This window comes from Octodon degus, unplaced genomic scaffold (assembly GCF_000260255.1).
Source record: "Octodon degus isolate 3935 unplaced genomic scaffold, OctDeg1.0 scaffold00132, whole genome shotgun sequence".
Classification (NCBI taxonomy): domain Eukaryota; kingdom Metazoa; phylum Chordata; class Mammalia; order Rodentia; family Octodontidae; genus Octodon; species Octodon degus.
Window position 1 is genome coordinate 6,033,263 of NW_004524708.1, and position 23,935 is coordinate 6,057,197.

Here is a 23,935-nt window from a genome sequence, read left to right on the forward strand (position 1 = left end):
GGGCGGCCAGAGGGGGTGGGAGAGGGTCTGGCCCACCCTGCGCCTGAGCTGGGACTGGTCCCGCCGGAGCAGGGTAGCAGGAAGCTCTCCACACACTCACCGGACCTGGGCTAGGACTGGGTCTGGGGGTTCCGGGAAGTCGGCAGAAATTCAAAACAGTGTGATCTTTTACAAAAAAGCCAAATTGACAGAAAGAAGGAATAAGCCTTGTGGACACATTAATTTTGCCAAAGATACCATAGTACTAAGGATAGCAATTTTCTAGTAGGACAACAGTAGTGTATATTGAAAATATAGCTGAACTAAATACAGCATCCACAATGACAACAGATATTTTGGTATCTTTATGATATATCAAATATACCATATTTAGGAACTTACAAAATGATGTAAAAATAAAGAAAAAAATGGAAAGATAGAAATATTACACACGCGAGTTAGAAGACTCATGTCATGAAAATGTTAATCACCTCCAAAACTATCTATACATTTGTTGTAAGTTTTTTAAATCTAAGAAGTTAATTTTAAATACAGACATATATGTACATAGTTGAAAGAATAATGCTCCAGTGCAGTTCTGAAAAAAGAAAAATGAAAATGAATATGACAGGCACAAAAGTCTGACAGTGCACAGGGGAGACAAATGGAGAGGAAAGAAAGTTCTGGAATCTCTGGAAAGTACAGAGCTTAATTATGTGCCTGAGCAAACACCAGAAATTGTGGAGATTGTCAGAACCACTGAACCCAAGACATAGAGTGTAAACTTGAATGCAATATATTTTTATTTTTTGATAAACTGGCCAGTTCAGCAGTACACAGATTGTCTGAAGAATCTAGCTGCATATAGTAGAGAAGTGACATAGCCACTGGAGGCCACCAGGAATATAAACTAACCTAAGCAACTCTGGACAACAATGTTTTTACTATAAATTATACGACTCACAACAAAAAGAATTGCCCAAAGTGTTAAATTTGGCAATCAGGAAAAAAGACTTTTTTCTCAAGAAAGTATAGGACAGTCATTCTGAAATACACATACATACCAGGGCTGAACAAAATAAGAAGTGCAGGAAACCCAGGATAGGCCGGGCCCTAGGCATCTGGGTACATGCGTGTTTTGGTGGGCAGATGGACTAGAAGCCATGAAACCCAGGACAGCCGGGCCTCAGTGTGTAGAATAATCACTGAGCTGAGCAATGTGCAAGCACCTGAAGCAGCAGTGAGGAACCGGCAGTTGGGCTTTGACGAACTCCCTCAACAGACCAGTCCCAGCCCCAATGTCCAGAGCTCACGATCAGCTCCATACCCAGGACAATTCCCAAGCAAATCTGGCTGGAGCACACAGCTCATTTCTAGGATGTGACCTGGACACTACCACAGAACAGTAAGCACCAAGGTATTTTACTACTTGTATTCTCTCTTATTTGATTGGCTTGTCCTGACCTCTCTGATTGGAAGTTGTCTTGTTTGGTTCTGTATTTTTTGTTGTTGTATTTATTTCTTTTATCTCCTTTCTTTCTCTGGTATCCCTTTTTTTTTTTCCTTTTCGTCTCTTTTTCCTTTCTTTTCTGTTCTTCTCTTATTTCTTTTCCCTGTACTATTCAAATTTCTTACTTCTCTTCTTAGTTTTCTTCTATTGAGCCTAGAATGTGAATAAACTTTCTCTCTCCCCTTTCTGATTACTCCTTCACATTCTGTTTCTTTCTCCCTTGCCCCCCTCATCTGCCATGTCCTCCAGTTTCCCAGTTTTTTTTGTGATGACCCTTTCAGCCCCATCCTTGACTCTACTGTATTTGACCTCATTCATCACCTTATCCTGTACCCTTTCCCTCTTAACCCCTCAAACACAAAAGTAAAGACTACTCCACTAAGAGGAAAATCACAGCATGCAAGTACATGGCATAGGGGCCAGGGAGATGGCTCAGTGGAATAAGCGCTTGCCTGGCAAGCTCAAGGGCCTGAGTTCAATCCCCGGTACCAAAAAAAAAAGTACATAGCATAGGTTTGATTTTGTTATATAATTTCATAGTTTGTACCTGTGGTGGGAGGTAGCAAGTTAATGGTTACCATGGTTTGTCAGTAGCTAAGTTGTACTTGAAACTATTGTTATTACAGACTATACCACTTCAGGCAGGATGTCAGACATGTTATAATCAACTTTTCTCCCTGTATGAAAAAGGTGTGCTTGCGTGGGAGTCATAATCACCATGACAACCCAGTACCAAAGTTGGGTGCTGAGCCAAATAGTAAATCTGCATCCTTTACTTTAGGAAGGTAGGTTATTGGAATAGCTTTAAGAATAACCTAAATCTAGAGGACATCCCCTAGGGAAGCCTCAATAACTGATTAAAGCTATCATGAGAAATTGGCAAGCATCAACATAGAAAAAAATAAAAAATAGAAACTGACAAGATTCAGAAGCAAAAGGCAATCCCAGACCCCAGCCCACCAGAACAGCCTGGAATACAATGAAGTCAACGAAACTGGAAGACAAACAATGGGACTTTCTGAAATGATAGCAACAGAAGAGAACAACAAATGGAAAAGGCTATAGAGAAAACAATCTTTCAGGTACCAAAGAAATGATGCTTAAAATCAAAGATATTAGAGAAGACACAGATAATAGATAAGCTTAGAAAGATGATGAAAACAAAAATGCCTAACATATAATAGAAATGAAATCCATGAAACAGATTCTGAGAGAAATTCAAGAAATAAAGCCTCCATTGGAAGTATATGCAACAGATTTAATAAAAGAGGGGATAAAATATCAGATCTTGAAGACAGAATCGCACCTCGCAATCATAAAAAGAAAGATATCTTAAAAGTAGCAAAAGATCATAATAAATCAATCCAACAGCTACAAGATAACAAAAAGAATAACGTAAGATTGATTTGTGTCAATGAGAAACCTAGAGACAGCACAAATGCCATAAAAAATACTCTTCACCAAAATAATGGTAGAAAATTTCCCAAGTGTGGATAAAGAATAAAGAATTTGACATACAAATACACAAAGTATATAGAACTCCAGTCCGACCAAAATGAAACTATACAAAGATATACAACAATTATTATTCCAAAAATTCAACACAAGAACAGAGTTGTAAAAACTGTTATAGAAAAAAAGATAATCTACAAAGGAAAGCCCTTAAAAATCACAGCAGACTTCTCAATGCAAACTATCAAGTTAAGAAGACCTTGGAGTATAGTATTCCAAGTCCTAAAATAAAACAACTTCCAACCCAGATTTACATACCCTGCAGAATTATCTTTCAAAATTAATAGAGAAATAAGGCACTTCCATGATAAAAAAAACAACTGAATAAATTCATGACCACCAAGCCAACTCTACAAAAAATTCCAAAAGACATTCTAGAAAAAGCTAAACAACCAACAACAGAAAGAAACTACAAGAGGAACAAGCAATTAAAAAGAGAAATAGAGGGAACCAACTTCAGGAAAATAATACGACACAGATAAGACAGGATATGCTAGTTACAATCGTCAATGTAAATGGCCTCAATTGAGACTGGAAGAGTGGGTCAAGAAACAAGATCCAACAGTATTCTGTATAGAAGAAACACATTTAACTCATAAAGCAATTCATAGGCTAAAAGTCAAAGGATAGAAAACAATTTCCCATGCAGCAGGAACATAAAAGAAGCAAGGGTAGTTATTCTGTTTACAGACAATGTCATCTTCAAAACAAGAATGATTGAAAGAGATAAAAGTCACTAAAATATTTGCTTGGGGAAAACTTCAAGAGGAAGAGATAATAATCGCAAGTACAGATGCAGCCAACTATATATGATAACTATTAATAGACATGGACATCAGACAAGCAATAACACAATTGTAGCAGGAGACCTTAGAACCCAACTGTCACAAGGTGATAGACAAGCTAGACAAAATATCAGCAACGAAATATCAGAACTGAACCAAACCTATGAACAAATAGACTTAGTAGATGTTTTCTGTTTGGTCCACTCAACATTATCAGAATATATATTCTTCTCAGCAGCACACAGGATGATCTTTAAAATAGACCATATAATACTAGCTAAAAGAGCATGCTTAAGTAAATGCAAAAGAATTGAAATTATCCCATGCATGTTATCTGACCATAGTTCAATAGAAATTAATGGCAAAGCCTCACAAAAACTCCATAAACACATGGAAATTAAATAATACCCTCATAAGCAACCAATGAATCACAAATGAAAATAAATAATATCTACAACTAAACAAGAAAGCAGATATAATATACCACAACATATGGGTTAAAGAAAGTAGTCATAAGAGGGAAATTTATAGTGGCGAATTCTCACATTTGGAAAAGTGAATGAGAACAAATAAACAACCTAATGTTTCACCTCAAGCTTCTAGAATAAAAAGAGCAAGACAAAATGAAAGCCCATACATAGGAGAAAATTATAAAGATCACAGCAGAAATCAATGCAACAAAAACTAAGAAAATAATACAAAGAATTAACTGAGTGAAGAGTTGGTTCTTTAAAAGAATCAATAAAACTGATAAACCTGCAGCAAACCATATTTAAAAAGGAAATAAAAGACTCAAATCATGCACTGAGGAATGAAAAGGGTTAATCACTACAGATCCTTTGCAAATTCAGAAGATCATCAATATCTACTTGAAAAATCCTTACTCTCATAGGATGGAAAATGCAGAAGAAATGGACAGATTCCTAGATGTATGAATTACCAAAGCTGAATCAAGAAGATATAAAAATTCTGCATAACCCAATATCAGTTAATGAGATTGAAAATATAATTTAAAACTTACCAACAAAGAAAAGTCCAGGTCCTCATTGATTCACTCCTGAATTCTACAAGAAATTTAGAGAAGATTTAATGCCAATATTCCTCAAATTCTTTAATGAAATTGAAAAGGAAGCAATACTCTCTAACTCATTCCTGGAGGCAAGTATTACACTGATACCAAAACTAGAGAAAGACCCAACCAAAAAAGAGAACTACAGGCCAATCTCTCTAATCAATAAACATTCAAGATTCCAAGAAAATACTAACAAATAGAATGCAGCAAATCAGCAAGATGATTATGCACAATGCCCAAGTGGGATTCAGCCCAGGAATGCAGGAATGTTTCAACATACACAAATCAAAATATGTAATAAAATAATTCACAGAGCCAAAGACAAAAATCACACAATATCTACAACAGATGCAGAAAAAGCTTTTGACAAAATCTAACTCATTTATTATGAAAACCCTACAGTAAATCAGAATAGGTGGTCTTTATCCCACACTAATAAAAACCATCTACAACAAACCAACAGCCAACGTCATACCAAATGGATAACAACTGAAAGTTTTCACCCTAAAATCAGGAAGAAGACAAGGATGTTTACTATCACCACTCCTATTCAATATAGTTTTAGAAACATTAGCCAGAAAAATGAGACGAGAGAGGAAAAAAAGTAATGAGGACAGAAAAGGAAGAAGTGAAATTATCATCATTCACAGATGACATGGTACTCTACGTGGATGACCGCAAAAACTCCACCAAAAGACTTCTAAATTTAATAATCAAATTCAGTAGCACAGCTGGACAGAAATTCACAATAATCAAAAATTCATAACATTCTTGTATACAAATAGCAAACTCACTAAGAGAGAAATTAGAGAAACTGCACTCCTAACAATAGCATCTAAAACAGACTTCCATCCAGGCCAGAACCCAAGATGGCGGTGCTCTTGTTGAGACATGCTGGCCATCATTGCCTCCATTCTCACCTGAGTCCTTGGCTCTACATCAGAAATACTGTTACTCTTGGAATCATAGCCAAAGAAGAGATGGAACAGTTCTGGAATAAGAACATAGATTCAAACCATCCTGTATCTTCCCACGTCACTATCTACAGTTGATCCCTTCCCATGGTGATATCCATTTGCCATCATGGCACTGGCATGGCCTTGAGTGAAGGGCTCCCTCTCTTTGATGTATAAGCCCTGTTGCTCCCTGGGAACTTTGAGTCTTATTTGAACTTCGTGAATTCTTTGTGTCTGGGGCCAGCACTGATCTACACTGCTAAGTTTGCACTTGTCTTCTCACTCATGTATCACACCTGGAATGGGATCCGTCACTTGATGTGGGACCTGGAAAAGGCCTGAAGACTACCCAGATCTACAAGTCTGGGGTGGCTATCTTTGTTCTGACTGTATTGTCCTCTGCAGGACTGGTAGCCATGTGAAGAGCTGATGTTCCCAGCATCATCTTCCTACAAATTAGTTGTCACAAAATGTTTTACCTTCCTATCCCTCATTCTTACCTCAGCCAACAAAGTTTCCTGATCTCTTTGGATCCTTCTGTGTTGGCAGATGATCCCCTTTAGCTCAGTAGACTGGCTTGTAAAAACCACAAAACTAGAAGGGGTCCAGTTTTTCCCTTGTTTCTCATGATGGAATGGCTGTAAAGACACCTTTTTCCTTCCCACAGTTTGATGCCTACTCTGGGCCTAGAAGCCTATTCTCTGACCACATTGGGTTTTGATTTGTGCTGAGAGTCAGCTTTTGGCTCCTTCTTCCTGAGAAAGTGGAAACAATGCCAGCTCTGTTGCTTCTGCCATGGAGGCTGGGGGTGAGGCTTTGGGTGCCACTCCCTGTGGGTTGCTGGCATAAAGGACAGGTCTGTTCGTTGGTCAGAGTCCAGGGACTTTAGTCCCACCCCCACAGTGTGACTGAAAGCAGGGAGGTGGGGATGGAAGGAAATTGTCCTGCCCCAGCTAGAGGGAGATAACAGGGGTGATTGGTTCTCAGAGCAGGCGCCTTAGGAAGAAGAGACATGGCTTTTGATGGAAGAAGATCCAGAAAACATTTCATTAACTATTTTAAGGTATTTTTGTCTCTGGTTGTTTTGTTTTGTTTTGTTTCAGCATTTATGGGGTGGGGAACACTTCTAATATCATATTTTCTAATTCAAGTTCATGTACATCTTTTCTGAAACAATTAAAATATTTATTTTAAAAAAGTATCCAAAACAAAAAAGAAATACTTAGGACTCAGTGTAACAAAGGATATGACTGAAAATTACTCTGGAAAAGGTGATTCAAGAGGATATCAAAATGGAAAGATATCCCTTGTTCATGGATAAGAAGAACCAACATAGTAAAAATGGATATACTCACAAAATTGTACAGATTTAATGCAGTCTCAATCAAAATACCATTAGAATACCTCAGAGATCTAGAGAAAACATCCCTAAAATTTATCTGGGCCCAGACCTAGAATAATGAAAGCCATACTGGAAAACAAAGGCAAATCAGGCAGCATCACAATCACTGGCTTAAAATTATATTACAAAGCTACTGTGATAAAATAGCATGGTAGTGGGGAAAAAAACAGACCCAAGGATCAGTGGAACAGATTAGAAGATGCAGACAAAACTCCAAACACAATTAGCCACCTTATCTTTTAAAAAGGGGCCAAACATGTTCACTGAAAGAAAGACAGCCTTTTTAATAAATGGTGCTGGAAAACTGGTTGTCTACATATTTAGAACTAAAACTAAAAACCTATGTCTATCACTATGCACTAAAGTAAAGTCAAAATGGATCAAAGATCTAAATATTAAAACAGAAACACTAAATCCACTGGAAGAAAAAGTAGGTAGAAATTTTGAAGTCATAGGGATAGGAAGAGAGTTCATGAACAAAAACAAAACTACATGGGAAAAACTTCAAAGAATCAATAACTGTGATCTCACCTTATTGAAAAGTTTTTGCACATTAAAAGAAATCAACAACAGAGTGAAAAGACTACCCACAAAGAGGAAAAAAATGTTATCCAACTGTCCTTCAGACAAAACACTTATATCTAGAACATAAAAGGAATTGAAAAAAAGACACCACTCAATTTAAATACCTAATCAAAAATAGGCATCTGAGATGAATATCCACATCTCAGATAAAGACATCCAGATAGCAATTAAATATATGAAAAGAGTTCAATATCATTAGTCATTTGGACTATGCTAATTCAAACAGCACTGAGATTTCACCACCCCAGAAAGAACGGCTGTCATCAAGAAACCAACCAATGACAAATGGTGGTAGGGCTGTGGAGAAAAAGGAACGCTTCTCCACTGCTTGTGCGAGTTTGGACTGGTGCAACTACTGTAGCAATCAGTATGGAAATTCCTCAAAAAACTAGAATTGGAGGTCCTATTTGATCCAGGTATTTTCCTCCTGGATACTTCCTAGAAGAATTACAAACATCACACCACCACAATGTATGTGCACCCATGTTTATAGTAGCACAATTTGTAATAGTTAAAAATCTTGAAAACAACCCAAATGTCCATCAGCCACGAAATGGATAAAAATTATGTGGTATTTTTATATAGAGCTATAAAACAATAAAATTGAGACTTATATACCTAAATGAATGTAACTTGAGACCATACTCATAGATGAAATAAAAGTCTTGCATGTGTAAACATAATATTGTCTCCCTAATAAAAAGCTGAAAGAGTAAATAAGATCCAAAAGGTATAATAGATGTTGCGAAATGGAAGAAACTGTTAAAATGGAAAGAGAAACTGGGATGGGGAAAGGAAAAAGAAGGAAGGGAAAAGGATAAAGAAAAAAAATATATATATATAGGTTAAGATAACTATACTACTAATTTCTATTAGTTCATTGAAAAGAAAGTTTTGTGCTTATATCATCTGATTAATTTTTCATGCCTGTATCTTATAATCTGGAAACCACTTTGAAGACAACAGTAATTAATTTATTACCTATAGTTACTCTTCTTCTATCTTGTTTTGAAATTCTGTATCATTGCTTTTATTCTTTTTCTCTTTAAAATTTAAAAAAAGTAAGATGTGGAAAGTGGATGGTAAAATACAAGTTTCTGACTATTGAAGAGAGAAGTCAGCATGTGGTACTCAATTGGAGTTGGTATGAATTCATTTTCATCTTAGTAAAGATGCAGAGGAACAAACAAATAGTTACAGCTATATATGTATGCATGGATTAATGCCCCTACATATATTTCATAGCTCTAATCTCTGAGAAAGCAGAGGTACAAGGGTACCCTGGAGTAAAGAGCATGTCTAGAGTTCATGTCTTTCAATCTAGCACCATTCTTTTTTTGTGGCTGGCTCAGCCTGCCCTAACTGGCAGGCATGTGGTGCCAGGGATACAACCACGTTCCCTGCGGCTGCCTCAGCTTACCTGAGCAGGCACTTTAGACCACTGAGCTATCTTGCCGGCCCCTCTTGTACCATTCTTAAATAAGAGCAAACAAGTTCTTGAAAGAAACAGCTGATACAAGGGCTGAGGAAAGGGATAAACAAGATGAGGATGGGGCATCTCATAGTTCTAGAAAACAATGAAGTGCTTTTTAAAAATAAAGGTGTGCTAGTTACTTTCATTGCTGATGAAACAAAATACCAGGCACCTAAAGTTAAAGGAGGAAAGGATTATGTGGCTCACAGTGCTTAGAAGTTTCAATTCATAGCTGGCTGGCTCCAAGGTAGGGTGGCATGGCAGAGGGGCATCAGAGAAGAGTGACTGTTCACAGTAGGCAGAACGCAGGAAGGCAGCAAAGCAGTGAAGTATTAAGCAGGAAGTGACAAACAGTGACCCTCTTTCTTGCCCTTATATCTTATCCAGGCTACCCATCCTTAGGGCAGGAAGCACTCACATCCTGGGCTAAACAGCTTTAATTCTAACAATGCACTATGACTCAATCCCAACATCACATCCTGGATCCCAGCAGTCACAGCCAGGATCCAGCCATCTCCAAAAAGCCCCATCTCTGACTACATGAAGTTTTGGGGGACATCTACATAGAAGCCACAACAGAACATCTGGTATGGGTCAAGGAGCCAAGTAAAAAATCTCCAGTGACCAAAACTAAAACAATATGAGCCACAAAATCAATATGGTAAGATTATAACCTTAAGGCTAAAATACCCTTGAGTCTGCACTAATATACATTACTGACTGAATTGATAAAAATGGGTCAGGATGAATAAGACTTATTTAAAGGAGAATTCCAAAGAGCTTATGTAAATACTCCCTTCTTTAAGAAGTGGAACACAGCACAGTATCTGTACAATCTTAAGTGTGAGTTGTGCCTAATAACTTATTTCTAAAAATAAGAATATGGCAACTAAGAAAGTCACTTCACATGTGAAAAATCTGGCAAACATCTGTTGGCTAAGAGAACTGGATCAAGATCATCATGGTAAGCGTGCAAACCAGGCCTGATGCATTCAGGATGGTAGTTGTTCCACTCTGCTTCTTCCCCAAATCTTAAAACTTCAGTCTAATCCTTCAAAACTCAAGTAAACTCCAAGTGAGTGACATTACCTTCAAAAACACCTGACAAGTATTTGCAAAACTCTCATGCCTATATCTTGTAATCTGTAAACTACTTTGAAGGCAACAATAATTAACGTACTAACTATACTTACTCTTCTACTGTCTTGTTTTGAAATTCTGTATCATTGCTTTTATACTTTTTCCCTTTAAAATATAAAAAAGTACGATGTGGAAAGTGGTCGCATAGAACAAGCAAAGTCAGAGAAGCTGTCAAACACAGAAGAGACTAGGGAAAAAGGATAACTAAACATAATGCAAACAGTGGCATGGAACCTGGGACAGAAGCAGGACACTGGGGAGAAATTGGTGAAATTCAATTAAATTACGGAAGCTACCGAATGGTAGCACATTGACGTCGGATTGCAGTTGTGACAAATGCTCATCGTAGCACAAGACACTACCACTGGGGAACCTGAGGGAGAGCTGCATAGCATACACACAACTTTTATGCAAACATGAACTATCTCAAAATATTTACCTTTTAAAATCAGAGGGGGGAAAGCAAAAGCTTTTCAGTAAGTGCTGCTGTGTAAGTTGTTTGTCCATATAGGTTAAGTGTTATTTTCCAAAATAAATTCAAGATGCATAAAAGATCAATATGTGAAAATCAATTCTGCATAATTTTTTTAACAAATGGTATGACCTGGGGTTAGGGATGATATTTTCAAAGAACACACAAACAGGACAAACCCTAAAGGGAATAATTTATAAACTTGACTGTATTAATATTAAAATCATCTCACAATAAAGATACTATAAAGAAAATAAAATATGAGGCACGGAGTAGAAGAAAATGTATTCATGTAAGATGTGCATGACACAACTGAATGAAAGCAAAAAATATAAAGAGGAGATGTACAGATGAAGCCCCAGTAGAAATAAACTTAGGACAAACTGTTTAGTCTCCCTTGTAACCAGAAAGTGGTAAATTAAAATAGTCAAGAGACAGCATGTGATGCTGATCTGATTCTCAAAACTGCAGAGTTGGAAATCATCAAATATTCACAAGGGTAATAGACAATGTGTACTCTCATACACAGCTACTGTCAATGTAAACTTGCAAAACTACATTAGAGAGCAATTTGGCAGTAACTAATAAAATTAAATAGGCCCATACTCATGAGCCAGCAATTCTATTTCAGAGTACATATTCCAATGAGCAACATCTAGAATTCCCACAGCAGCCTTGTCAACTGTGTTGTGCTGGCAAAATATTGATACATTCAAATGTGAGGAGGGCTGTAGATGAATGCAAGGTACCTTATTGTTCAACTACACATCACTATGTGACATCTAAATAAAGATTAGACCTATGTGTCTAATTGATTGTAAAACTCAATATATAAGATTTTGTACTATATGTAGATTAGAATACCATTTCAATATCATTTATACACATTTTGAAGAATTAAATACAAGATAGGAAATCTATTACCTATAAAAATGCATTGGACCCAAGATATCAGGATATTTAAAATATATTAAAATAGTAAAATAAGACATCTTTATTTACAGATGCATACATGTCATATGAACTCAGTACATTCTGAATTCAGGTCAATAAATTGCACCTATAGTTGGAGTCAAAAACATTGCATTTGGGTATAAGTTTGAATGTATATTCAACAAAAGTTACATTTCTTGTTATATTTATCTTGTTTTATCTTGGTCTTAACCATCCAGCAGAAAAGCATGAAAATTAAGTATAAAAAGTAAAGCCACATTAATATCCTGAGCTGTAAAAAGTTCAAGTCAACAACTTTGGACATTGCCAGCCTTACAGAAAACCCACTATTATTATGGACTACTGGACTATATTGGGAGTCTCTGCTGAATTCAAGCACCTACAATATTTAAATGACAATGGAATGCCCATCTCTGACAAAACTAACCAAAAAAGTGGGATAGAAATGAACGACCCTTTTGTATCTGTATACTCAAAATAGTTAGGACAGATATACAGCTCCCTTCACTTAATTCAATGAATAGAGAGGTTTGTTACAATAGTATTTGTGGACAGGATATGATGTCTGCATCTTGTACAATGAATAACCACTATGATAACAATATGCAGTGTATTAATTATTGAAAATGTGCCAGTAATCAGTTGTGAAACTGTCTCATTAATAATCGTTTCTCAATAAAATTATTAAATAAATAAATAAATGAAAAAATAAATGTATATTGAACTATATCTAAAAGATTGTTTTAAAAATATATTGAAGAAATCAATTCATTAGTATTAGATACATGCCAATCATGTGAGACAAGTCATGTTATTTTTAATATTTTTCATGTTTAAGTGTTTTCTAGAAACACCAAGAGAATTAATGATATGCCAACTATAATACCGCTGTAGGGGCCGGGGAGATGGCTCAGTGGGATAAGTGCTTCCCTGGCAAGCACAAGGGCCTGAGTTCAATCCCCGGTTCCACCAAAAAAAAAAATAATAATAATAATAATACCAATGTAAGTTTTGAGCAACCTTGAATTCATTTACATATAGAACAAATATTTAACAACTCTGGGTAATTTTGGTTACAGAAAAGGAATACAGATTCACAATTTTTGCAATGTAAATATAATAACTAAAAATGGAAAATGAAGCTTATAGAAATGGGAAGATATGTGTGTACGATAATTCCCTTATTTTTCATCACAGAGGTTCACACAATTGAAGCAAAGAATTCAGCAGTATATCAACTTGTTCAGTTTCTTCAATTTGACTTTCTGACTACAGAAGAATAACTTAGGAGCTAATATTATTTATGAACAAGAAATATCCACCAAATTCAAGGATCACTTTAATTTTGTATTATATTCATTTTTCCTCAGTTAGATAAAAATAAATCTAATGATGTTTACTAAGAATAGCTTTAAGCTATAATCATATTGTTTTTTAGGTTGCCTTTCTCTTTCCCTTCCATAAATGTACAGAGCCAGACAAGTAAAATTATTTTCTTGAAACAAACATGTTGATTATTTGGGGAAGAGGGAAAAGTGTTGATGATTTTTTCTAATTTTTTTTTAATTAGAGGCTTTAGATTAGAGTAAGAAATACTAAAAAAGAGCAATATAATCATGATTAGCTTCAAACGCACACAGCAAAAAGAATAAAGTACAGTGTAGTGAAAGCAGAGCATGTCCAAAAAATCTGAAGAAATAGAGCACCAAGAAAACTGGAAAAGTTCAAGAATGATTCAAGGATAGCAGGCTCTGAGCAGACTGGGGGAGACTGGGGGAGACTTCAAAGAGAACTGCAATTTCAAAGGATCTGAAGGACAACACACGCATACTGGGGGAGAGGGGCTGTCAGGGAGCTAACCCGAAAATAACGGGTTTGCTGACAGTGAAGTGACTATATTTAAAAGTGTAGGGAATACGGTACATTAATGACACAATTTCAATAGAGGGAAGTGGCTCGGGTACTGGCAAGTGAAAAATGCTGCCAGAGCCAGAAGAAAAGGGATTGTGCAGAGTCTGGCGGGGCATCAAGAATGTGCAGAGGATGGAATTCTTGAGATGCTGGAATGGGAAATTAGGAGTGTCCCAGGAAGATGAAGAGAGCAAAGGGTTCTAGAACAAAGAAAGGAAAGCAGTGAATGTAAATCACAGAGAAAGCCATGTTATAACTCAGCTTTCAGGTACGCTAGGCAACTTGAAGGCGCTGAATGAGTAGACGAGGGCTAGGATCCTCTCTTCTATCTCCGTGCCTGCTGGAGGAGCTGGACCACTAGCGGGGAACCCTTAACACACTGTTCCTTGGAGAAACCTGGCAGGTACAAAGGAAGGCACTGGGAAACACTGTGATCCAGGGTGATGAGTTTATTAAAGGGAATCTCAGAAGGCCCTGGATTAAAAACACAGAAAATGATTAAACACAGGTAGAGATAGAGAAAGTTGTCTAGTGTGTGAATATTTGCTTCAGAAATACAGCAGTTGAGAAATATGTGTGAACAATACAAATGCTCTGATGGAGAATTCTTTCCCAAGGGAAATGAGGACAGTCTCGGGGAGGAGTGGCCAAGTGACCAGGTGGACAGTGGCACTTTAGCACTAGTGAATACTGGAGGAGTGGTGTGGAGTCAAGCTAATGAGCTCAGTGCTAAATAAACTGTGTTTGGGTGCCTGGCCTGGACCAGGGCCTCAGTTGTCACCTCTATCAGCTGACGGCAACTGAAACCTTCAGAGTGGTGGCACTGCCCACTGGAAGCTCCGTGTGGAGATGTGAAAAGGCACAGACTCAGGCGTCCCCTATCCTGAACCTAAGTGACATATTTTGAGGCAGCCTGTCAGATCCCATTCACCCGTCTAGCTGGCTTCTGCACTTGGCCCCATGCTGTTGATATCATTTATAATCTTGAGTCCATCAGCCAACATCTGAGCCATTTCGGGCTTTCTGGCTGAAGCTGGTTTCCGATTAGCACCCACTACTGTCAGTTTTCTAATCAAATTAACATAAAAGGGATAAAATGCTCCATTATCACTCAAACATTACAACTTTATAAAACGGCAAACCTGCCATTTCTCTACAAGCATTTTTGTGACTGAAAGCAAAAGCCTGGAAGAAAACAGCTAGAAGTGACAAATCAACAGGATGAGATATAAAGGGAAATGTTAGTAAAATGAAAAATCACAGGGCAGGGAGCAGAACTGCTCAAATGTATTCCACATGGACAACAGAAAAAAAAAAAAAAAACAGAATAAATTGTACAAAGGACCCTCTTTTACCCTTAACTCACAGTAAATGAATAAAGAAATGAAAAGAAAAGAGATAACAGTCACAGGGAGTAGAGACCAGAACACCAGTATAAAGAAGCTGCTGAAATATGTGCAAACAACTTGAACAGAAGTAATAACCAACTTATAACTGAAGAAATGCATCCTCAAAAACAGCAAAGCAATAAACTGATCATAAATATTGAAAGAGCTCACCATGTTCCAAAGACAACCACTGCAAACAAATCCTACATGTACCCATGCTGCTTGTGTCTAATGTCCCACCAAAGCCTCAGGTACTCCTAAGTGGGCCTCTTCGGAGGTGTCTGGATCTAGGGTGCATGATACTGGGGTTAAGGCTATTTTGCTAGAACTAAAAGGGAACTGCTGGGACTAAAGGTGTCCCTCCCTGAGTTGTGAGGCTACTGGCAGTAACGTGGATGGAATGTAAGGAACCAAAAAAAGGCTTGCTGCAGCTGCTGCTTGTGCAGCTGCCACTGCTTGTCTGCTGCCGCCTTGTGCCTGCTGTGATCCTCCTCTGTCATGATGCCCTGCCTTGGAGCAGCCAATCACAGACTGAAACTGGGAGCTAAATGGACCTCTCATCTTTGGGCATAAAGTATTTTGCCTCTGCAATGAGAAAACTAAGATGCACGCTAACAAAAGCATGTAGAAAATATCCTGTAAGAACATTTTTTAAAAGAAAAAAAATGATTCAAAGAAAGAAAATTAAGGATTCATTTCTTTCTTGTGGATTCCTACAATTACAGGATATAAACTTGGATCCAAGTGAAGTTATCTTTTGTATATAAAGTACAGGATATGAACCAAATCTACAGAAATGCAGGAATTTAGAAAATGCCTGCACTCTTCTGTTGAAACACCTCTTCGAAACCAATTGAGGGTTAAACGTATAGTAAAAACAGTTATAGTTAAGAACAGTGCAAGTTAAATTTATAGTAAATACAGTAAAACTATATACAAAATGATTCTCAGATTTTCTAAAAATTTAATTCACAGGACAATAGCTAATTTATTAAAATCATCAGAAAGAATGGATTCTGATATACCATACCTGTTTGATCTCACTGTGAACTATAATTGCAATAACTACAAATTGAAATACAATATTGTATTTTCATACCCTGTACAATCCTTAATTGTACAGATTTAATAATGTAAGTCTGACTATTGTTGCACACAATGGTTCTAAGCTAAGAACTTTATTCCATTCAATTGCAAAATCATTTTCCAATTCAGCCCAAATACTCATTTATTAATGCTGAGACAGTTTTTCATCAATAGCAAAACTATTTCATTATATAACTGCATTTTCCTTCTTATCCACAAGATTACAATGTAAGATCATCAAATGCATTTCTGAAATCAAGACACAAGAGGTTTGTAGAGTTTCCTGATTTGCCAGTCTAATAGGCCTATCCAAAAAAAAAAAAAAAAAAAAAAAAAAAAACGAAATGGAGTAGGTTAGCCTAACCGAACATGATCTGTTCTTGGGGAATTGGTGCTACTTCCTAGGGAGCACTTTTTCCTTTCTAAGTGTTCACACTTTTCCTTTCATATAAATCATTTATAAATATTGCCACAGTTGTACATCAAATTCACAGACAGAACAAAGCTAAAAGTCAATAAAAATTCAAAATTCAACTGTTTTTCAAAAAGTTAGATATTTAACCATTTCCTACATTCATATCATTACAATTTTCAAATGTTATCAGCAGAGTATGGCATATATACCTCCCCCCTACACACAAATTATTCCAATGCCTTGGAATCATTTTCTAGTGGAACCTGGAAACAGACTTCTAAAAGGCATCAAGAGAAAGACAGAATTACTTATTGAGGGCTACCTGAACACCGGCATCAGGCTGGATCTTGGGATGTCTAATTTAATTAGCCAACATAATGAGCCACTGAACTGGTAGGGTTGTGTCTATTTGGGAGGAGAGAAAGCTAAGGCTCAAATGTATAAAATGTCTAAAATCAGACAGCAAGCCACTGTGATAACACAAAGCCTAAATCCACTATAATATGATGTCTTGATACATACATACTCATGCGAATAATAGCAAAAATCATAAATCTTGAAAGTGACCCATACGTCAATCAACAGATGAATGGATACAGAAAATGTGGTATTAAAGACAATGGCACACTAGGGTGCCATAAAGAAGGACAGACTTGGGGCTGGGGAGACAGCTCAGTAGAATAAGCACTTGCTTTGCAAGCACAAGTCCTGAGTTCAATCCCCAGTACCACAAAAAAAAAAAAAAAAAAAAAAGGACAGACTTGAGGCATTTCTAGGAAAATTGATGTACACAGAGACACCATAATAGTAAGTCAAATAAGTCAGACACACACGCTTAAATATCACAGTGCTTCTCTTACATAAGACACCCATAATATAAATGAAGAGCAAACTGAAGGAGAGATAGTCGAAAATAGAGAAATAAATCTTTTCCTAAAGGGAAGGAAAGGGACAGAGAGGTGGAGGGAGGGGGAAAGAAGGGAGAAGAAGGGATGAAAAAAGAATTAAGGTGTGCTGTGTATATGGATAAGTTCTCCAGGAGTGCAATCACTGTGTGCTGCAAAGACATACCATTACGAAAGCAAAAACATTGGAGGGCTGGGGAGACAGCCCAGCGGCATAAGCGCCTGCCTGGCAAGTACAGGGTCCCAAGTTCAATCCCCAGTACCAAATAAATAAACAAACAAACAAACACACTGAATAAAAAGACGGGATCCAGCGGTTTTCATATAACACCGTGATTCTCTTTTACTTCTGTGTACACCACCACCATCCGGGATTCCTTAAGCAGTGGCCACCTCTTCTTTCCTTGGGTGTTTTAGTCAAAACTAGACTTTAGAAATCAAATTTAAATTGTATCTTTTTCCCAGAAGCTTTCCCTATGCTGTAACTTGGCCCCCTCTGCCTATTCCCCAGCGGAGATCTCTGCTTTGTTCTCTCACTGCGCTCTCCAAGCCCCTGCCACTTTCAGCCCTCTGACCTCAGGAGGAGCCTGGGATCGCCCCGGTCACTTTCCTCATGAAGATCACTGTGATTAGATGGCATCTCATCATTTATGGGTACTTTCCTCTTGAATTACACATCGCCTCGGTCCTCTAAATGTCCCCTAGTCTGAAATCTGCATTCCCAGAGACGGAGTTAACTGCAAAACTGCACCCTTCTGCCCTTGCTCTTTCCTATCTGTAACAATAAAGTTTGGTAGGACCATTTCTATCTAAAGCTTCCCATTTCTTGCAAAGCAAACAGATAATTTTCTTTCTCTCATTTTGAAAATGTGAACACTACCACATAGCTCCAAATCTTCTATAAATAGTCTGGCTGTTTTCCAAGTCACTCGGCCTGTGTTTGTAAGAATGGACGGTCATTGAATGTCTAAGAATATCTGGGCTGTTGGAAGAAGGAGGCATTTCTGCAGACCCTGACCACCAAAAGCCATGACCAGCTCACCTACTGGATCGGGGGTCCTACCACCAGCCAGGGGCCCCACGGAAGCCATCACTGTAACCCTCTGTGCTTCCACATAAGGCAGCCCAAGCCCAAGGGGCAGCGTAGGCTTCACAGGAATTCTACCCCCCCCTGCATTGACCCACAGGCCTAAGCACAGTTTCCTCTCCACGCCTAACCTTCTCTTATCCCAGACTGTTTTTATTACTATTTCATTAACTGCTGACATATGTGCCCTGAGTCTCCAGCCCCACATCCACTCACTCAGACATTTACCCAACTCCTACTCAGGGCTCAGTGTCAAGCCCTTTGCTGAACTCGCATCTAAATATGATACCGTTTCTATCCTCCAAGAGGTCATGTCTAATGAAAGAGAGCACTTACAGATGAACAGTAATAACTCAATTTAATAAGTTCAGCAATAGAAATGCCAAGAGAATAAATAAGTAAATAGCTACAGTTCAATTTAAGAAGTTTCATAGAAGAGCGGCCATAGAAAATAGGAAGAAAATCCTACAAGACCAAAACAATTGCATCCTAAAAATTTCAAACTCTTGAACTGGCTAAGAACAGGAAGTATATCGCAATGCTCACCAAGGCATAGGAATCTGTGGCCAGAGGGCAGCTGCGTGTCACTACCGAGGCGGGAAAGTGAGAAGATCACAGAACACGCTGCCCCAAGGAAATGCAACTTCAACCTGAACATTATGGGGAACCACTTAGTGACTCACTTAAAAGCATTTCTTTTACAAATGTTTATCTCTTGACAATATGCAAAAAGGTTTGAAAGGAAAAAAAAAGAGGAGGGCAAAAAGTAAATCAGAAGATTTTAGTAATGAGCAAAGTGTTCATCAGGACTTAGATATAGAAGAGGACATCACATGAAGCACGTTGGAGACTTAGGAGGCAGAATGGGTAGAATCTAATAACATTGATGTTTTGGAGAGTATGGTCCAGGAAGATATACAAACTGACCCAACAGGGCCAACCAGATAGCTCAGCGGACTAAAGCTCCTGCTTAGTCAGAGCATAGGGGCCAGGGTTAGATCCCCAGCAAACTGTGCTGGCCCCACCCCTGGGGAATGCTGAGAAGGCAATTGAGACTGGGTGTGGAGGCATGCACCTGTAATCCCAGCACTTGGGAGGCTGAAAACAAGAGAATCACTATGAGTCCAATCTATGTAGTGAGATCCTGTAGACCCTGCACTAAATACATTAAAAAGAAAAAGAGACACCTTTCTCAAAAAAAAAAAATATGACCCAACATTCCACTTAACTAAAAAATGAAAAAGAAAAAACCACCACCACCACAGAAACAAAAATTAAGAGGTAGAACAGGATGAACAAATGGAGAATAGAGATTTTTCTTTTGTACAGTGACCCTGCTATGTATGATACTATTATTGTGGATGAATGGTGTCAGTACAGACGTATCAAAACTTGTGAAATGTACAACACAGAATAATGAGTCCTAGGTAAACTGGCCTTTAGTTAATAATATCCTATCAATTATCAGCTCAGCAATTCTAATAAATATACCACACTAAGATGTAAATAATAGGGGAAAGTAGGGACAGAAAGAAGGAAAGATATAGAAACTGTACTTTCCAATCAACTTTCATTTAAACTGAGAACTGCTCCAGAAGTACCACTTTGGATTGTCCCAACAGCCTGCCCATATCCACTTTAGGTTCGCCATGGCAGGGACATCTTTGCTGACCATAGCCACAAAGAAAGCCCATGGAGCTGCTGTCTCTGCACTTTCTTAAGAATCCAGCATCTGCTTCTGAAGACTGGACTCAGTGTTCTTACTGTTCCTTTGACAGCCACGGCTGTGGCTCTAGATTAGACATGGGAGAAGCACCAAGCCCCCAGCCTGGGAGTTGTGTGCCATGCTCTACCCTTGGGAACTTAGCTTTGCTGGAACCATATGTACTGTGCATTCATGAATCTGAACAGAAACACAAATTCTCCAGCCAGGGTATGCATATGCATGACTTCACAAGGCTACAAAGTCTGGATGTTTTCAATTCATGAATCTCACTATTAAAATGTGAAACCATATATAGAGTGCAGTCTGCATTCCTCACCATGTCAATGCATCTATAAATACAGACAAAATAGAATGGAAAATATCAAACAAAAGGAATGGAAAACCTTACAAAAAGGTGTCTTGCCAGTACTGCTTAGCAGGACATTGATGAGCATACATGACAGAGCATTTGCTCTTAAGTTATAAATGAACGGATGAACGAAATAAAACCCTCAAACACACAAAATTCAAGCCAGCTTCTTGTGTGTTGAATTTTAAATGAATCAAAATCCAAGGAACAGAAAGCACAGGATCCATAACTTGAGAGTATAAACATTCACAATTTTCCAGCTTATTGCAGACAGGCCTCAAGGGTCTGCAATTCAGCACCTCCCAAGAACGTTTATTCAACTTCAGACAGGTCTGAGGTCAAGAAAAGATTTTTTAAATCCCTAGAATCAAATGCTATCAGCAATTATCCCACCAAAGTTCCTCATTAAGGGGCCGGGGAAGTGGCTCAGTGGAATAAGGGCTTCCCTGGCAAGCGCAAGGGCCTGAGTTCAATCCCCGGTTCCACCCAAAAAAAAAGATAGATAGATAGATAGATAGATAGATGATAGATAGATGATAGATAGATAGATAGAATATATATACATACATGTGTGTATATATATATTCTATCTATCCACACACATACAAGTCTGCCTCTGTTAATTAATTCAGCCAATTAGCATATGTATGGATATGTACACTGTATCAGGCACTGTGTTAAGCATGATTGTACACAGATGCAAAACAAATTTGTACCTCAATGATGTTGTTCATAATCTAGAGTTATGATACATATTAAACAAATATGTAAGGGGCTGGTCAAATAGCTCAGCAGATTAAAGCACCTGCAAGCAGTTGCTAGGGTCAGGGGTTCAATCCCAGGCTTGCCATGCTGGCCCCACCCCGAGGGCACATTGAGATGGCAATTGAGATTGGGCGTGGTGGCACACCCCTGTAATCCCAGCTCTTGGGAGGCTGTAAACAGGCAGATCACTATGAGTCCAATCTAGTAGTGAGACCCAAACATTCTGTTGACCCTTCCCTAAAATACCAAAAAAAAAAGTAAGTCAACTGATATATAATTACACAGTGTAATAATTGCTAAGTAAGAGAATTTGGGGGGTTCTGTAAAAGAGAACAAGAAAATGGTCTTATATAAATGGCAATGTAATCTCGGAAGGCCACTCTGAGGTGACACATGAAAGCACAAGTCAAAGTTGACAGTGAAAAGCAAATGAAGAATGTTCTAAAAATACAGAAGAGCTGATATGAAGGCCACAGACAAGGAATAGCCTATGTTGTCCAGGGAGCAGGCAAAAACCAGGGAAGAAACTGTGCATGCGTACAACTGGTAATCTCAACAACTAATCTGAAGACAATAATACGAAATATAACAATCATTGTTGAATTCCTGTCATTTTGTTTAGCAAAATTCTGTATCATTTCTAATTTTTGCTACTTTTTTATTCTCTCTCAAAAATGCAAAATAAATAAAAAAATAAAAAAGAAGGAGCATTGGAAGATGAGATTTCACACAGCAGGACAGAGACAGATCACACAGCATGCCCCTCCCCCATGCGATGAAAAGTCTTGAAATCGCTTGGGCTCATTTCCCGCCTGCTCAAGTTTCTTTTCCCCATTCTAAATCATTATCATTTACATACAAATTTTTAAAATCTTGTCATTTCCATTCTTTTTTATGTCTGCTAGTGGTTCTGATGGTTTTTACTCAATCTGTTGCTCAATCATAAGTATTTTCCATCTCAACAATATTGAATCTCCTGATCCATGGATATTGGATACCTTTCCATTTATTTAGACCATCTTTAACTTTCTCAGCAACATTTTATAGTTTTCAGAGTATAACTCGCATCTATTCTTAAACATATATCCCTAAAATTTACCTGTGTTTTGATCCCATTATAAATGTTGAGTCACTTTTATTTTCTGATTTTGTTTCTTGTAACATCTGAGAATTTATTTCTGATATTCCATTTTATTAGAAGGCCATCAGGTTGTCTTCCGAAGACCATCATGTCATCATGAAAGCTGCATTTTTCCATTCAATTCCATAACCCCTATAATTCTGTTATCACCTACTGCTCAAGTAAAAACTCCACTGAAAAACTGTTCCTGACCTTAGACGAAAAGCAGTGAAGATTTCATCACCATGTATTCAGTAGTAGTCAGCTCTCTGCTTAATCCCTTTATCATGTTGTGGAAGTTTCCTTTTATTTCTTTTCAATCATGAATAGGCATTGATTTTGTCAGATGTGCTTCTGCATCAATTGAGATGATCATATGATTCTTCTGTATTTTTGTGGTAAATTACATTTATTTGTTCTCAAACGTGAAAACAAGATTATATCTCAGGGGTAACATTTCACCTGCATATGATATATTATCATTTTTATTTATTACTGGATTCAGCCTGTTAATATTTTGTTGAGAACTTTTGAATCTAAGTTCATAGAAGACATTAGCCTGTCATTTTCCTTTCTTGTACTATCTTTTTCTGCTCTTATATCAAGATGATGACAATTTCATTAAATTTTTTTAAATTATTATCTCTTCTATTTTGTGAAAGAATTTATGATTAGATGATTTCTCTGAACGTTGTACTAGTGATGCTATCTGGGCCTGAATTTCATAAATGGCAAGGTGTTTGCTCATAAACTCAACATCTTTTTTGAAAGAAATGTATCCATTCCATCCAGAGTGTCGAAATTACTGGCATAAAGTTGTTCATAATATTTCCTTAGTGCTATCTTGATGTCTAAGGAGTCTATGAGGAAATCTCAAATTTCATTCCTGATGCTCGTAATTTCCATTTTCTTTCATTTTTCTTGATTAGTCATGCTTTGGGTTTATCAACTTTATTAAATTTATCAACAAGCCAATTTTCACTTTTCTAATTCTTTTTATTACATATATTCTACTTCATTTTTCAAAATAACTTGAAAATAAGAAAGTTCTTTTTTTTTTAACCTCCTCTCATAGGCAGGGTTTCCAAAAGGTGACAAGACACTGGAGCCCGGCACCCACCAGGGTGTTCAGCAGGGGTTGTGCTGTTTGGGAGGTGGGGCTAGTTCAAATACAGTGGCCAAGGTGGCATGGCTTGAAGGGTCTCGTCCCAGCTCCTGGCTTCAGCCTTAGCTTCCTGGTCTCTATTCCTTGAGCTGTTTTCTTCTGCTACGCCCACCCCTCTGCCATGGCATTCATGCCCAGTGCCAGCAGTCCTTGGAATACAACCTTGAGCCAACAACT

At 37.7% G+C, this 23,935-nt stretch overlaps 1 protein-coding gene and 1 pseudogene across 1 annotated transcript in view; one reads left to right on the forward strand and one right to left on the reverse strand.

The window, feature by feature from the left end:
* The window catches only part of Grid1 (glutamate ionotropic receptor delta type subunit 1), a 719,620-nt gene that overhangs the window by 109,212 nt on the left and 586,473 nt on the right, over nt 1-23,935 (reverse strand). The gene's annotated exons all lie outside the window — the stretch shown is intronic.
* Nucleotides 5,728-6,236, forward strand: LOC101572331 (annotated as a pseudogene).